This window comes from Capricornis sumatraensis, chromosome 11 (assembly GCF_032405125.1).
Source record: "Capricornis sumatraensis isolate serow.1 chromosome 11, serow.2, whole genome shotgun sequence".
Lineage (NCBI taxonomy): Eukaryota > Metazoa > Chordata > Mammalia > Artiodactyla > Bovidae > Capricornis > Capricornis sumatraensis.
This window is the reverse complement of record NC_091079.1, coordinates 17,547,778-17,565,306: the sequence shown is the minus strand read 5'-3', so window position 1 is coordinate 17,565,306 and position 17,529 is coordinate 17,547,778.

Sequence of the window (17,529 nt, the reverse complement as noted above, 5' to 3'; positions counted from 1 at the left end):
TTCCAGAGCATGTGTTAGATTCCACTTTTGGTGATGAGAGATGGAAACACTTAACTGAAGATTGACTATAATCTGAATAAATAGTATCAAATCTCAGAAATACACATTCTCTCAAAACTGGGGGGAAAAATGAGCTTATATGCCTACCTTACATCCATCAGAGACACACACATACACAGATACACAATATTCAGGTAGATGAAGATTTAAATATAAAGGCAAGACTTTAAATATCTTAAAAGGTAGTATAAGAAACATCTTTTTGTTATAAGGTAACATTTTAAAATATGCTTGAGCAAGCCATACACAAACAAAATGGCTAATTTAATTACATTAAAATTAAGTCTTATTACTCAAAATCTACATAAACAAGGTGAAATGCTAACTCACAATCAGAAGAAGATATTTTCATTAGTACATACAACTAAGAGAATATAAAGTTTCTTATAAATCAATAAGAAGAGAACAAGAATAGGCATAAGGCATAAAAATGCATTTCTGAAAAAGAAATGAAATATATTGCAATGTAAGGAAAAGTGCTCAGTCTCATAAGCATCATGGCAAAACAGGAAAACTATGAGGAGTTATGATTCATACACAGCAGAGGAGTCCAAACAGAACATGGTGACACAGCGAAAAGGAACATCTATTCACTTCTGTTAAGGGTGTGAACGTTTCATTTTCGAAGTGAACTGGGAAAACAACAACAACAACAACTGTGACAGAGTAAGTGTGAAAGTGTCTACCCATTGTCAAACTATTCTCTGGATAGGAAACCTACAGTGACACTGAGACTTGGTGCACTATTTGAAAACCTCAACAGTATTATTATTTCTAAAAAATAAAAGACAGATAACCCAAATATCCACAACCAAGAGAATTATGAACGCTGTTGGCATATATTTAAATGGAATATACTACAATAGTTAAAAATGAGCATGAACTAACAGGTGCATGAACCAACAGATAATGCCGAAATGCCAACTTCAACAGAATAAATTATTTCAGAAGGCTCATGGCAACCCACTCCAGTATTCTTGCCTGGAGAATCCCATGGACAGAGGAGCCTCGTGGGCTACAGTCCACAGGGTCGCAAAGAGTCGGACAAGACTGAGCGACTTCACGCACACACATATACAATATTACCTCAGGTAATAAGCAAACTAAAGAGTGTTTTTTTCAGGCATACATATAAACAGTTAAATTATGTATACTAAAATCAGGGGGAAAAAACATAAATTTAGGATATTCAATGTAATAGGGTGGAAGAGTGAAGAGTGCATGCTTGCTAAGTCACTTTAGTTGTGTGTGACTCTTTGTTACCCTATAGACCATTCAGTTCAGTTCAGTTCAGTTCAGTCACTCATTTGTGTCTGAATCTTTGAGACCCCATGAATTGCAGGACACCAGGCCTCCCTGTCCATCACCCAGTCCCGAAGTTCACTCAGACTCATGTCCATCAAGTCGATGATGCCATCCAGCCATCTCATCCTCTGTAATCCCCTTCTCATCCTGCCCTCAAACCCTCCCAGCATCAGCAGTCTTTTCCAATGAGTTAACTCTTCGCATGAGGTGGCAAAATGACTGGAGTTTCAGCTTTAACATCATTCCTTCCAAAGAACACCCAGGACTGATCTCCTTTAGAATGGACTGGTTGGATCTCCTTGCAGTCCAAGGGACTCTCAAGAGTCTTCTCTAGCACCATAGACCAAAAGCATCAATTCTTTGGTGCTCAGCTTTCTTCACAGTCCAACTCTCACATTCATACATGACCACTGGAAAAACCATAACCTTGACTAGACGGATCTTTTTAGGCAAAGTAATGTCTCTGCTTTTGAATATGCTATCTAGGTTGGTCACAACTTTCCTTCCAAGGAGTAAGCGTCTTTTATTTTATTTTTATTCATTTAAAATATTTATTGGTGTATCGTTAACAATGTTTTATTAGTTTCAGTTGTACAGCAATATGATTCAGTTACACATGGCTGCAATCACCATCTGCAGTGATTTTGGAGCCCCCCAAAAATAAAGTCTGACACTGTTTCCACTGCCTCTCCATCTATTTCCCATGAAGTGATGGGACCAGGTGCCATGATCTTAGTTTTCTGAATGTTGAGCTTTAACCATTACCTGAGGACAAACACAAGTGTATCAACAATGTTCTGTTTCTTAAGTTGAATAATGGGTTCTTATTATCTGTTACATCTTACATATAAAGTAATTGATTCAGAAAAAAAATGTAGCTGCTAACCTATTTGTCAGATCTACATAGTTTCCACTATTTTTGCAAGGTTTAGAGGAACACTGTTTCACAAAGAGGTTCAAAAAATCTAGGTCTGCAAATATTCATTATAAACAAATACTTCATAACTTCATTGATATAATATTTTAAAGTCAAAATTTAAATAATCAAATTGTTAATAAGCAGAATATTATTGTTAGCATATTGTTAACAATAAGCATATTACTGTTAATATGCCAATAATATACATTGGCATATGTATACATTTATATACATCAACATGTATCTAGATGTGTTTTGGTTTTATCTACCTGAAATTGTTTACCTCATCTTTATGGTCACCACAGTTCTGACAAAGACTCAGAGCACCCATTCATGTTAATTTCACAGTGTTCACCTTTAAATCCTGCAGACAGGTAAGACAGGTAGAGATGAGCAATCTTCACTTTCAGTTCAGTTCAGTTCAGTTGCTCAGTCGTGTCCGACTCTTTGCGACTCCATGAATCACAGCACTCCAGGCCTCCCTGTCCATCACCAACTCCCGGAGTTTACTCAAACTCACATCGGAATCAGTAGTAAAGACTCTGAAGAATAGTCTCATGGTGGAAGTTTTTTATTGTTTTATTGGGAAAACACCTCATCGTTGGCTTCTCGTACAACTCCATTACACTTAAAGTCTGAATAAAATTATGCTAGCTTCTAATTAATGGGTTCAAATGAAAGAATGAGGGGAAAACTACTAAATTTCCTGTGGGAACAGAATTAATGCTAATGTCACTGTTGTTTTAAGTTCTTTAAGAAATTAAACAAAAATAATTAAAATGATTTGGAAAGCAAATGAATTAATATGATGACCAATATTAAAGTAAAATTGAGCTTTAATGATTAGATGGATTCAAAATAGTTAGCAAATGAAGCATATTATTTCATGGCTTTTCATATTAGAGTGATTCAAAGAAAGCAAATTATTTTGATTCATAGATAAATAATCAGCCATCCATTTAAACCCATCCCAGTTCTATTTTAAAAAAGTGAAAACAAAACTAAAATTATAGTTTTACAAAAAAGTCAGTTGTAATAAATTCAACACAATTGTGTCATAAAAAATCAGCATTACATCACTATTTAAAATACATTAAATATTTTAATATTTATGATGACAATGTAAACACTTTTTTCCATGGTTATAGAATAATGTGTAGAATAACTAGGTATATATATGTATACTTATTTTGTTGCCAATGTTTTTTCTATACTCTTTATAAACTATAAGAAACAAGACAATTTTATTTTCTTTTACTATTTCAGTGCTAGAAGTAAGCCCCAGATAATTGAAGTGATACTACTTAGATTTTTTTAATTTGAGAAGCAGAAAGCCATTCAAGCTACTCTAAGATAACTTTATTAGTGGCATTCACAGAGTGGGATTGGAATTGAAAAATAAGGGAAAGAGAGGGTGAATAGGCTAAACACAAATGGTCATTTTCTTCCTATGCTGCTGCTAAGTCACTTCAGTCATGTTGGACTCTGTGCGACCCCATAGACGGCAGCCCATTAGGCTCCCCTGTCCCTGGGATTCTCCAGGCGAGGACACTGGAGTGGGTTGCCATTTCCTTCTCCAATGCATGAAAATGAAAAGTGAAAGTGAAGTCGCTCAGTCATGTACGACTCTGTGCGACCCCATGGACTGCAGGCTACCAGGCTCCTCCACCCATGGGATTTTCCAGGCAAGAGTACTGGAGTGGGTTGCCATTGCCTTCTCCGCTTCTTCCTATAGTATCTTATCATATAGTTTCTCCTCATTCTATCTGCAAATATCTCTTCACGTTCAAAGTTTCACATCTTTTGTAAATATTGACATGCGGATGACACAGCACAGCTTCCCTTGTCTCTTATCTCTTCATCATGACCTTTCATCTTCAGTCCCTACTGTTGAGTGGAAAATTCTCTCCATATTTCCTCACTTAATCCCTATGAAAGAACCTGGGACTATCTGGCTTAATATTTTTACATCACACCTTGCCACAAGCCATTGCCATTCTCTGTGGTGTCTGTCATAAGGTCAAAAGTCAAAATCGGTTCCAATTAGAGTTGGGAAAGTTGAAATATGACTTCCACTTTAATAGGAGATTATATGAAAACCTAAAATAACTTAATCCAAAAGGAGACAAGTGAAAAGAACAAAGTACAAATACAACAAGTAGAAAACAAATATCAAGATGATTTATTAAAGCCATATATAGCAACAACTACATTAAATATGATTTTTAAAACATTTTCAATTGAAAGGCAGAAACAAACAGACTTAAAAAAAAATAGCGCTGACTACATGATGTTTCTGATTTATTGACAATGCCAAAGCCTTTGACTTTGCATCACAATAAAATGTGGAAAATTCTGAAAGAGATGGGAATACCAGACCACCTGACCTGCCTCTTGAGAAACCTGTATGCAGATCAGGAAGCAACAATTAGACTGGACATGGAGCAACAGACTGGTTCCAAATAGGAAAAGGGGTACATTAAGGCTATATATTGTCACCCTGCTTATTTAACTTATATGCAGAGTACATCATGAGAAACTCTGGGCTGGAAGAAACACAAGCTGGAATCAAGATAGCCAGGAGAAATATCAATAACCTCAGATATTCAGATGACACCACCCTTATATCAGAAAGTCAAGAGGAACTAAAAAGCCTCTTGATGAAAATGAAAGAGGATAGTGAAAAATTTCCCTTAAAGCTCAACATTCAGGAAATGAAGATCATAGCATCTGGTCCCATCTCTTCATGGCAAATAGATGGTGAGACAGTGGAAACAGTGTCAGACTTTATTTTTTGGGGCTCCAAAATCACTGCAGGTGGTGATTGCAGCCATAAAATTAAAAGATGCTTACTCCTTGGAAGAAAAGTTATGACCAACCTACATAGTATATTCATAAGCAGAGACATTACTTTGCCAATAAAGGTTTGTCTAATCAAGGCTATGGTTTTTCCAGTGGTCTTGTATGGATGTGAGTTGAACTATGAAGGAAGCTGAGTGCCAAATAATTGATTCTTTTGATCTGTGGTGTTGGAGAAGACTCTTAAGAGTCTCTTGGGATCCAAGGAGATCCAACCAGTCCATTTTAAAGGAGATCACTCCTGGGTTTTCTTTGGAAGGAATGATGCTAAAACTGAAACTCCAACACTTTGGCCACCTGATGTGAACAGTTGACTCATTGGAAAAGTCTCTGATGCTGGGAGGAATTGGGAGCAGGAGGAGAAGGGGGCGACAGAGGATGAGATGGCTGGATGGCATCACCAACTTGACGGACATGAGCTTGGGTGAACTCTGGGAGTTAGTGATGGACAGGGAGGCCTGGCGTGCTGCATTTCATGAGATCACAAAGAGTTGGACATACCTGGGTGACTGAACTGAACTGACATCATATGTAAAATAAATTATCTTGACATTTAGAGACAACAGTAGGTTGAAATAGAACAATGGAACAAAGATACCCCATGAAACATTAGTAAGAAACCTGGAATGTCTATGTGACTGGCATACCCATGTAGTCTTCAGAAAAGCATTAGTATTAATTTTTGCTGGTTTTTCTTTCTCAATTATCAAATGTTTCAATTAAACTCTGAATTTCCATGCTTGTAAGTTTATTCTTGCTGTTGATTTTTCATCTTTAGTAACCAGAACAAAATTTTGTTATAAATTATTTTTTCCAAGATATTATGGTTCTCCTAATTTTAGATGAGCAAGTTATTATTCCAATGCACTTCAACATAATTCATCAATCACTACTACTGTTATATTTAAATTGTATATATCAGAGTACAGCTATAATAAATGTTATTTCCTTAAACATTTCATTGTGGTTATTTATTATTTATTTTTTTTTTCCAACTTAAAAGATACAGAAAGTTGAATGGGTTCCACCATTTCTACTTTGAGCTTAACTAGTACTATCTGGGAGACAGGGCGTTTTGACACTAAGCTGTTTCTTGGAAATGTTCTTTTGAGGCACTGGAACTTAGGGTCACTGGTCAGCCAGAGTACTGCTGTGTGCCTCCCTAAATTCAGCAAGGCTGATTAATCATACCATTCAGAACCTGGGAACTTAGCTCATAGGATACATTGTTTTCCATGTTTTTGCCTTATTCATTTCCTTTGACATTTCTGAGATGGAACTTTGTTACCAAGTAGCAACATATGTCAATGAACTGAGGAAATGAGATTACTGAAATGCAGTAGACAGTGGGAAAAAAAAATGTAGATGTGGATTTCATTTAAAATAAGCCAAAACTTTGCAGATATACTTAGTTCCAAACTAAATTTCCCATCGTCATTGGGTTTAGAAGTTAATATATATTCATGTGAAGGGTACTTGTTATGAATACATGAAGTGACAGCTAAAAGTCTGTCAAAACTTAAAATAATTGAATTAATTCTATGCTATTCCTCTTCTATGTATCCCTCTCCAAATCTATTCAGCTAAATCTATTTTATTAACTGCAGTTCTTTACACACAAATAATGAACAATCCTCAAACAAATGTTCTCTTGATCTTTTTCTTATACTGTTTTGCCTGCGACTATTGTAGCAGATGTATGTGAATAGTTAATAAATGACATTTTTTACATTTAATTTAGTTACTAAACTTCTGCTCCAACCCAGAATTCATTCAATGTAGATTACAGATATAGTACTTTAACCACTTAACATTTTATCATCTCTAAAAATTGTAGCCTTTTCATACTTTATTCTCTGGAAGGGGTGGCATAGAATGAAGTATACTAACAATGCTGCTGTTGCTGCTAAGTCTCTTCAGTCATGCCAGACTCTGTGTGACCCCATAGATGGCAGCCCACCAGGCTCCCCCGTCCCTGGGATTCTCCAGGCAAGAACACTGGAGTGGGTTGCCATTTCCTTCTCCAATGCATGTAAGTGAAAAGTGAAAAGGAAGTCTCTCAGTCGTGTCTGACTCCTAGCAACCCCATGGACTGCAGCCTACCAGGCTCCTCCATCCATGAGATTTTCCAGGCAAGAGTACTGGAGCGGGTTGCCATTGCCTTCTCCAATACTAACAATAGATAGGTTTTAACAAAATCTTTTCAGGAAGAATTTTATCATTCAGAGCTATATTTGATAATGATCACATTGGAAATCTTATAGGCTGGAGTAATTAGAAATGAAGTAATTGTGAAAAATTAGAGTGTATCTTCCATCCATTCAAACAAGGTAATGTAAAAATCATACATTAAAAAAGAAAGTATTAAAATAAATAAATGATTTATAAAAACACTAGAAATTTTTTTTTTTTCTTAATAAAAATTTGAATCTCCGTGGATTGGATGTTATGGGGAGGGAGGTGGGAGGGGGGTTCATGTTTGGGAACACATGTAAGAATTAAAGATTTTAAAATTTAAAAAAAAAAAAAAAAACCACGCCAAAAAAAAAAAAAAAACTTAATGGAAGTAAAAAGAGTTGTATCTCTTGGCAAGTCAGAAAATATTTTAATTTTTTTTTTCTTTTTGTTTTATAATTATACAATATTAATATTTTGGAAGAAAAGTTATGACCAACCTAGATAGCATATTCAAAAGCAAAGACATTACTTTGACAACTAAGGTCCATCTAGGCACGGTTGTTGCTTTTCCAGTAGTCACGTATAGGTGTGAGAGTTGGACTGTGAAGAAGGCTGAGTGCCGAAGAATTGATGCTTTTGAACTGTGGTATTGGAGAAGACTCTTGAGAGTCCATTCAGTCCATTCTGAAGGAGATCAGCCCAAGAATTTCTTTGGAAGGAATGATGCTAAAGCTGAAACTCCAGTACTCTGGCCACCTCATGCAAAGAGCTGACTCATTGAAAAAGACTCTGATGCTGGGAGGGTTTGGGGGGAGGAGGAGAAGGGGATGACAGAGGATGAGATGGCTGGATGGCATCACTGACTCGATGGATGTGAGTCTGGGTGAACTCCGGGAGTTGGTGATGGACAGGGAGGCCTGGCGTGCTGCGATTCATGGGGTTGCAAAGAGTCGGACACGACTGAGAGACTGAGCTGAACTGAACTGAACTGAATATTTTCTTTAAAATTGACCAATATTACAAACTCGTTGCCAATTCAACTTTAAAAACAATGACATATAAAAAAGATAAAACTAATATTTTCAAAGGCCTTAATAAGCTTTTTAACATGATTTTATGTTATGTCTCCTTCCTCCTGAACCCCCTCCCTCCCACCTTCCTTCCCACCCCAGTCCTTTAGTTTGTCACAGAGCACAGACTGTGGGTTCCCTGTTTCATACACCAAACTTCCTCTGGGTGTCTATTTTATATATGATAATGAATATATTTCAATGCCAATTTGAGGATGATTGCTTTACAATGTTTTGCTGGTTTTTGCCATACATTAATATGAATCGGCCATATGTATACCTGTCTGTCTCCTTTCTCCTGAACCTCTCTGCCACCAAATTCTCTTACTTAACCGGTTCTTTCCCTTCAGAGTGTTCATTATGCATTACTTTTGGTCAAATACAATATAAACAAAAAGGCTAGTTTTGATAAGAAATGGGATTTATTGATAGCTTAACTAGGAAGAATGCCAGATAATTTGCACAACTGGAGAAAAAATTACCGGAACTTCCAGGACATGCTATTTCACACAACTTTCCCTCCTCCTGCAAATAGATAGATCCCCATGTGAAGGGAACATGGTGTTGGCTGCACCAATTGAAACACTGGCAGAAAAAGAAAACTGCTTTCAGGCAAGGCTGGCACTACTCCAGACCTGTGTCCACATCTGATCAACTATAATTCCCAAATACATAAGGTTTGCTATGTTTTTCAGCTTGGATTCTTTCAAAATAAGAATGGAAGTAAATCATTTGCATGCAGTTACCACAGTTGAGGTCCCAGGGATTATTGCAGAGGAGTGCAAAATTAAAATATGGAAGAGATTGATTTTATAAGAAGGTTATTGCTGTGAACCTAAGGCTCCAGTCTGGCAGAGAGACTGTTAAAGATCATATGCCACATAACTTAGAGTTGTCACAGTCAGCAAGAAAGCTGGGGTATATACCCACAAACCCTCTTTGCTTGTGCATACTCTGTCTTAAATGGGAAATCACTGAATATATCGTATTAATACTTTAATGGTTAATTAAGTTATGTGTCTCTTTGCATGTCTGTGCCATGTTTAATTTCACCAGAACCTCTCTCAAGACTTGACACATGATAGGAAATCAATATATGTTTGTTCACTTGGTCAATAAAGAACAACTTGTTTAGATATCTAAGACATTATAAAACTTACTGTTACAAGATTGTTGTGTGTTGCATACAGAGAATAGTTTACAGAATATATGTGTGTGTGTGTGTGTGTGTGTGTGTGTATATATATATATATATATATATATATATATATAATTTTTCTTGTTCAGTTGCTAAGTCATGTCCAACTCTTTATGACACAATGGACTGCAGCATGCCAGGCTTCTCTGCCTTCCACTATCTCCCAGAGTTTTCTCAAATTCATGTCCATTGAGTTAGTGATACTATCTAACCATCTCATATCATCTTCTCCTTTCGCCTTCAATCAGGGTCTTTTCCAGTGAGTTGGCTCTTTGCATCAGGTAGTCAAAGTATTGAAGCTTCAGCTACACCAACAGTTCTTCCAGTGAATATCCAGAATTAATTTCCTTTAGGATTGACTGGTTTTATCCCCTTGCAGTCCAAGGAAATTTCAAGTGTCTTTTCTAGCACAATTTGAAACTATCAGTTCTTTGATGCTCAATCTTCTTTAGGGTCCACACATGGCTATAGGAACATTGCTTTGCCTATACAGATGTTTTGGGCAAAATGATGTCTCTGCTTTTTAATATTCTTTCTAGGTTCATCATATATTTCCTAAAAGGAGCAGATGTCTTTTTATTTCATGGTTGCAGTCACTGTCCACAGTGATTTTGGAACTCAAGAAGATAAAATTTGTCACCTCTTTCACTATTTCTGATTCTATCTTTCATGAAGTGATGGGACCAGATGTCATGATTTTAGTTTATTTTTTATGTTGAGTTTCAAGCCAGCTTTTTCTCTCTCCTTTTTAACCCTTATCAAGAAGCTCTTTAATTCTTCTTCAAAGTTATTAATGTTTCTCCTGGCAATCTTGATTCCAGCTTGTGATATATCCAGCCCAGCATTTTACATGATGTACTCTGCATAGAAGTTAAAGAAGCTGGGTGACAATACACAGTCTTGCTGTACTCCTTTCTCAATTTTGAATAAGTCAATTGTTTCATGCTAAGTTGTAACTTTTGCTTCTTGACCTGTATACATGTTTCTCAGGAGATAAGTAAGGTGGTCTGGTACTCCCATCTCTTTAAGAATTTTCCACAGTTTTTCATGATCCATATAGTCAAAAGCATTAGTGTAGTTAATGAAACAGAAGTTCACATTTTTTCTGGAACTCTCTTGTTCTTCCCATGATCCAAAGAATGTTGTCAATTTGATCTCTGTTATCTCAGAATTTTCTAAACCTGGCTTGTATATCTGAAAGTTATTGGTTCATGGAGTGCTGAAGTCTAGCTTGAATGATTTTGAGTACAAATTTGCTAGCATGAGAAATCTGCACAACTGTAAGGAAATGACAACCCACTCCAGTATTCTTGCTTGGAGAATCACATGCCTGTCGGGCTACAGTCCATGGAGTCACAAAGATCAGAAATGACTGAGCAGCTAATACACACATGATGATTAGAACATTCTTTTGCACTGCCCTTCTTTGGGACTGGAATTAAAACTGACTTTTTCCATTCCTGTAGTGCTGCTGACTTTACCAAATTTGCTGATATATTGAGTGCAACTCTTCAACAACATCACCATTTAGAATTTTAAATAACTCAGCTGGAATTCTGTAACCTCAAACCTAGGTTTGTTCATAGAAATGCTTCCTAAGGCCCACGTGACTTCACACACCAGGATATCTGGCTCTAGGTAAGTGACCACACCATCGTAGTTATCTGGGTCATTAAGACTTCGCATAGTTCTTCTGTGTATTCTTGTCTCCTCTTCATCATCCCTTCTTCTTCTGTTAAGTCTTTACCCTTTGTCTCGTTAATCATGACCATCCTTGCATAAAAGTTTCCCTTGATATCCAGTTTTCTTGAAGAGATCTTTCACATTCAATTGTTTTCCTCTATTTCTTTGCATTGTTCATTTAACAAGGCCTTCTTATCTCTCCTTCCTTGCTATTTTCTGGAACTCCATGTTCAGTTGGGTATATTCTTCCCTTTCTCTCTTGCCTTTTGCTTCTTTTCTTTTCTCAGTTATTTATAAAGCCTCCTCAGAGAAATACTCTGCCTCCTTGCATTTCTTTTTTCCCTGGGATGGTTTCATTTATTGCCTCCTGTACAATTTTATGAACCTCTATCCATAATTCTTCAGGCACTCTGTCTACCAGAGCTAATCCTTTAAAAGTATCTGTTACCTCTAATGTATAATCATAAGGGATTTGATTAAGGTTATAACTGAAAGGCTTAGTGGTTTTCTCTACTTCAAATTAAGCCTGCATTTTCCAATAAGGAGTTGATGAACTGTGCCACAGTCAGCTCCAAGTCTTGTTTTTGCTCACTCTTTAGAGATTTTCTATCTTTCCATTGGCTGCAAAGAACCAATCTTATTCCACTGTTCACCACATGGTCCTGTCCATGTGTAGAAACATCTCTTGGGTTGTTGCAAAAGGTTATTTGCTATCACCAGTGGTTTCTCTTGACAAAATCCTGTTAGCTTTTGCCCTACTTCCTTTTGTACTCGAAGCCTATATGTGCCTGTTATTCCAGGTATCTCTTGACTTTTGACATTTACCTTCCATTTCCTTATGGAGAAGTGGACATCTTTTAGGTCTTATAAGTTTTCATAGAACCAGTCAACTTCAGCTTCTTCAGCATCAGTGTTTGGAGCACAAACTTGGATTACTGTGATACTGAATGGTTTGCTTTGGAAACGAACCAATATCATTCTGCATTTTTTGAGACTCAAATAAATTACTGTATTTCAGACTCTTTTGTTGACTATGAGGGTTACTCCATTTCTTCAAAGGGATTCTTGCCCACCGTAGTAGATACAATGGTTATTTGAATTAAATTCACCCATTCCCCTACATTCCCATTCACTGATTTCTAAGATGTCAGTGTCCAGTTTTGCCATCTTGTATTTGATCATATCCAATTTACCTTGATTAATGGACCTAACATTCCAGGTTCATATGCAGTATTGTTCTTTATAGCATTGGGCTTTACTTTCACTACTAGACACATCCACAATGGAGTGTCATTTCTTCTTTGATCCAGCTCCTCAACCTTTCTGGAGCTATTAATAATTTCCCTCTGCTCCTCCTGCATATTATATTGGACAACTTCCAACCTGGAAGGGTCATCTTCCAGTGTTATAACTTTTTGCCTTCCATACTGTCCATGGGGTTCTGCAGACAAGAATACTGGAGTGGGTTGCCATTTACTTCTCCAGTGGACCACGTTTTGTCAGAACTCTTCACTATGATCTGTTTGTCTTGGGTGGCCCTGCATGGCACGGTGCATTGAGTTATTGGTTCATTGAGTTATATAAGCCCCTTCATGGTAACAAGGCTGTGATCCACAAAGGGGGAAAAGATATGCAGTATAAAATAGACTTTGAGATGTGCAAATTGATTGCCCACTAAATCACCAAAGGTATCATCATTGAAGGACGAAAAATAAACCTCATTTGTCACTAAGAGTCTTAAAAAAAATTGTCCTTTTATGATATGCTATTTTTATTTAAGCAATGATTTCTTTAGTTGGAGGGTAATTACTTTACAATGTTGTGTTGTTTTATGCCATAACACAATATGAACCATCCATAGCTATCCACGTCTCCACCCTTTGGAACCTTCCTCCCATCTGACTCCTCTAATTTGTTACAGAGTTCCTTGTGTTATACAGCAACTTCCCAATAGCTATCTATTTTACATATGGTAATGCATGTGTTTCAGTGCTACTTTCTCAATTCTTCCCATGCTCTCCTTTCCCCATGTGTCCACACATCTGTTCTCTATGTCTGCATCTCTATTCCTGCCCTTCAAATAGGTTTACCAGTAACATTTCTCTACATTTCAAATATGTGCATTATTATACAATATTTATTTTTGTCTTTTTGACTTTCTTCACTATGTTTAATAAGTTTTAAGCTAATCCAATTCACTATAGCTCCCTCAAAATATTTCCTTTTCCTGACTTAGTAATATTCCATTCCATATATGTACCACAGCTTCTTTATCCACTCATCTGTTGATGGACTTCTAGTTTGCTTCCATGTCTTAGCCATTGTAATTAGTGCTATAATGAACATTGGGGTACATGTCTGTTTTTGAATTATGGTTTTCTCAGGGTATATGGCCTGGAGAAGGCAATGGCAACCCACTCCAGTACTCTTGCCTGGAAAATCCCATGGACAGAGGAGTCTGGTGAGCTGCAATTCATGTGGTTGCTAAGAGTTGGACACGACTGAACAACTTCACTTTCACTTTTCACTTTCATGCATTGGAGAAGGAAATGGCAACACACTCCAGTGTTCTTGCCTGGAGAATCTCAGGGACGGTGAAGCCTGGTGGGGTGCCATCTATGGGGTTGCACAGAGTTGGACACGACTGATGTGACTTAGCAGCAGCAGCAGCAGCAGCAGGGTATATGGCCATTGGTTGGATTGCTGAGTCAGCATTGATATTTTTAATCAGATTTTTTTTGAACAAATATTATATATAAAACAGACCTGTGTTGAATCACAGTTAAATTCTTCTCTGTCTACCTAGTTTGCACTGCTGCTGCTGCTGCTGCTACTAAGTCGCTTCAGTCATGTCCGACTCTGTGCGATCCCATAGATGGCAGCCCACCAGGCTTTACCGTCCCTGGGATTCTCCAGGCAAGAACACTGGAGTGGGTTGCCATTTCCTTCTCCAGTGCACCTCACTAGAAAATGTTTAATGTTCATAGGGACCAAATTAATTCAACTCAGTTCTAACAGAATGCAGAAATATTGCCCTTAATTACTCTGGTAAAACATGATCACAATATTTCTGGTGCTTTACTACAGTAGCTTACATTTGATATTGGACCAAAATGGATTGGGTTGTAATTTTGAGTACAAGTTTCAACCACATAAACCACAATAGTTTACTGACTAAGAATTGAATTAGCATAAATCAAAGTAATATTGATTTTTTTTTTTTTTTTTGTATCAGCCATGCAGTTTGTGGGATTTAGGTTCCCGGATCAGAGATTGAATCCCAGGCTCTCAAGCAATGAACACAGAGTTCTAACAACTGAACATCCAGAGCATTCCCAACTTCAAGGTAAATTTTAATGCTATTTATATTAGCTGTGTGATTTTATTTATACTTATATTGAAATTGTGATAAAAATTTATATACTGATTAAAATTTTTGAAAAAGTTTCAGAAATATTTATGCTGAACTCCCAGACTTTAAACTTTGCACATCTTTTCTCAAGATCGTGTCATATTCCATTCTCTTGACAAATACCAACAACTTGTCAAAAGTTCTAGTGCAACTTCCAAGTCCCGTCTAATGGTAATGTTAACTCTTGGGATTTTTTGTGGTTCTTCATATTAGTACTTCAAAAATAGAATTTAATCAGAATATTTTCTTTAAAAATAGAATGATGGTTTGATATAGACTATATTTTAAATAACTATAAAATTAAATCAGGGCACAGTGTCTAAAATATACTATAGTCAATCCCTTGTTAATACTCTAAAGTAGTTTCTTAAAGTAATAATGCAGACTTTAGCTTTTGATCTGCTATTAATGTATTTATGAATTGAAAATAAATTATTAAAAAATGCCATTTGAAAAAAACACACTCACACCCATCTTGTAGAAAATAATCTCTGGTGAAAATAAAGTGGCTATGTTGAAATAGAAGAACCATACTGCTACAACTCAACTGTTACTTATATTCTGAGAATCTGTAGTAGGTTAAATATTGCAGAATAATTCTGCTAAATAAAGTAGCTCTTTCTCTGCTATTGTATATATATATATTTAAAAGCTTCGCCCTTGATCTTTGTTAAAGGGAAAAGTATTCTATTATCTGCTTCATAGTTACTACTACTACTACTCTCAGAACATCAGTGTTCCCATCACATTTTGTTCTGTCTCTACATTCCTGCTTCATTCCTGAAAATGTTTGTTTATATGCCCCATATACTCCTGTTATACTCTCTATAGCATGCATGCATGCTCTTTAGTCATGTACAACTCTTAGCACATGCCATTTTTACAAAAACAGTTACTAATGGATTTCCAGATTCTAGTTCTATTTCATCTGAAGGCCCAGAAATTTCTGCCATGTACACAGCTTCATGAACATGCCTCTGCATCATAACAGATTATTTTATGTCATAAGGAAGTCTTAGAGCATTTGCAAAAATTAAGTGATATTACTTTGACCAAGATACCCAATGAATGGATAGTAGTCTAAACTGGGCTTTTGAGAAAGAAGAGTAAATGTACTTTGTCTTATCTTTAAAGGAATCTTATTATAATAAAGTCAGTAAAAGGAAAGCAATATGAACCAATAAGTGATTATTAGAAAATAAACATCAGTTGCAGACATATACACACAGTGTGGTTTTTGTATTATGTTTATGATACACACCAGACCACCTGACCTGCTGCCTGAGAAACCTGTACGCAGGTCAAAAAGCAGCAGTTAGAATCACACATGGAAAGATGAACTGGCTCAAAATTGGGAAAGAAGTAACTCAAGGCTGTATACTGTCATCCTGCTTATTTAATTTATATACAGAACACATCATATAGAATGTCAGGCTTGATGAAGTACAAGATTGAATCAAGATTGTTGGGAGAAATATTAATAATCACGGATATACAGATGACACCACCTTAATGGCAGAAAGCAAAGAGGAACTAAATAGCCTCTTGATGAAGGTGAAAAAGGAGAGTAAAAAAGCTGGTTTAAAACTCATCATTCAGAAAACTAAGATCATGGCATCTGGTTCCATCACTTCATGGTAAATAGATGGGGAAAAAAGGAAACAGTGAGACTTTTCTTTTTCTTGGGCTCCAAAATCACTTCAGACATTGAGACTGTTGCTCCTTGGAAGAAAATATATGAAAAACCTAGATAGGGAATTAAAAGACAGAGACATCACATTGCTAAAAAAAAAAGGCCCATCTAGTCCAAGCCATAGTTTTCCAGGGATGTGAGAGTTGGGCCATAAAGAAGGCTGTGAGCCAAAGAATTGATGCTTTTGAATTGTGGTGTTGGAGAAGACTTCTGAGAGTCCCTGGACTACAGGGAGATCAAGTCAGTCAATGCTAAAGGAAATCAGTCCTGAATATTCACTGGAAGGAATGAATGCTGAAGCTGAAGCTCCAGTAGTTTGGCCACCTGACATGAAAGAGCCAACTCATTCAAGAAGACCCTGATGCTAAGAAAGATTGAGGGCAGGAGGAGAAGGGGATGACAGAGGTTGAGATGACTGGATGGCATATTGTGCTTCATCCTGTTTGTGACTCCAAATGTCTTGCTGTTCACACTGTCTGCACTGTTCACTGAACCCAGGGTAAGAAAGGTACAAGTTAACAGCCCAGAAGAAGATGCAAAAGTCATAGAAACTGCAGATACATTTATTCTCTTCTGGGTGCCACAGAAGCCATAACAGTATGCACACTATATTCTTTCTTCTGTGGCTGACCTAAGGGACAGAGCCATTATACAGCAGCACTTCCCATCACTTTATGGGTGGAGCTCATGCAGGCATGGCACACACAAATTCCATGATCAAACGAGTACCTCATGATGCATATGAACAATGCTACAAGTGATCTCAGCAGTTACATTGCCATTATTTACAAATGTAGGGTGAAAGAGCCTGAACATGCCATCTTGGCTAAGTTGCTTTCTTCACACAGGTGGTATCATCAACACAATAGATATGAGTTTGAGCAAACTCGGGGAAATAGTGAAGGAAAGGGAAACCTGGTGTGCTGCAGTCCATGGGGTCACAAAGAGTCAGAAACTGCTGAGCAACTTAACAACAAAAATGACACATTCCACTTATGCCGAAAAAAGACTGATTTTTTAGCAAAAACATCTTAATGAAATTGGTAATAGATTTATTTGCATACCCAGCAGCACAAGAGTAGTAAAGTTTTCCCCAGACCTCCTGCAAATTAATCAATTCTCCTTCAGTTACAACTGAAGAGAGCTCAATCA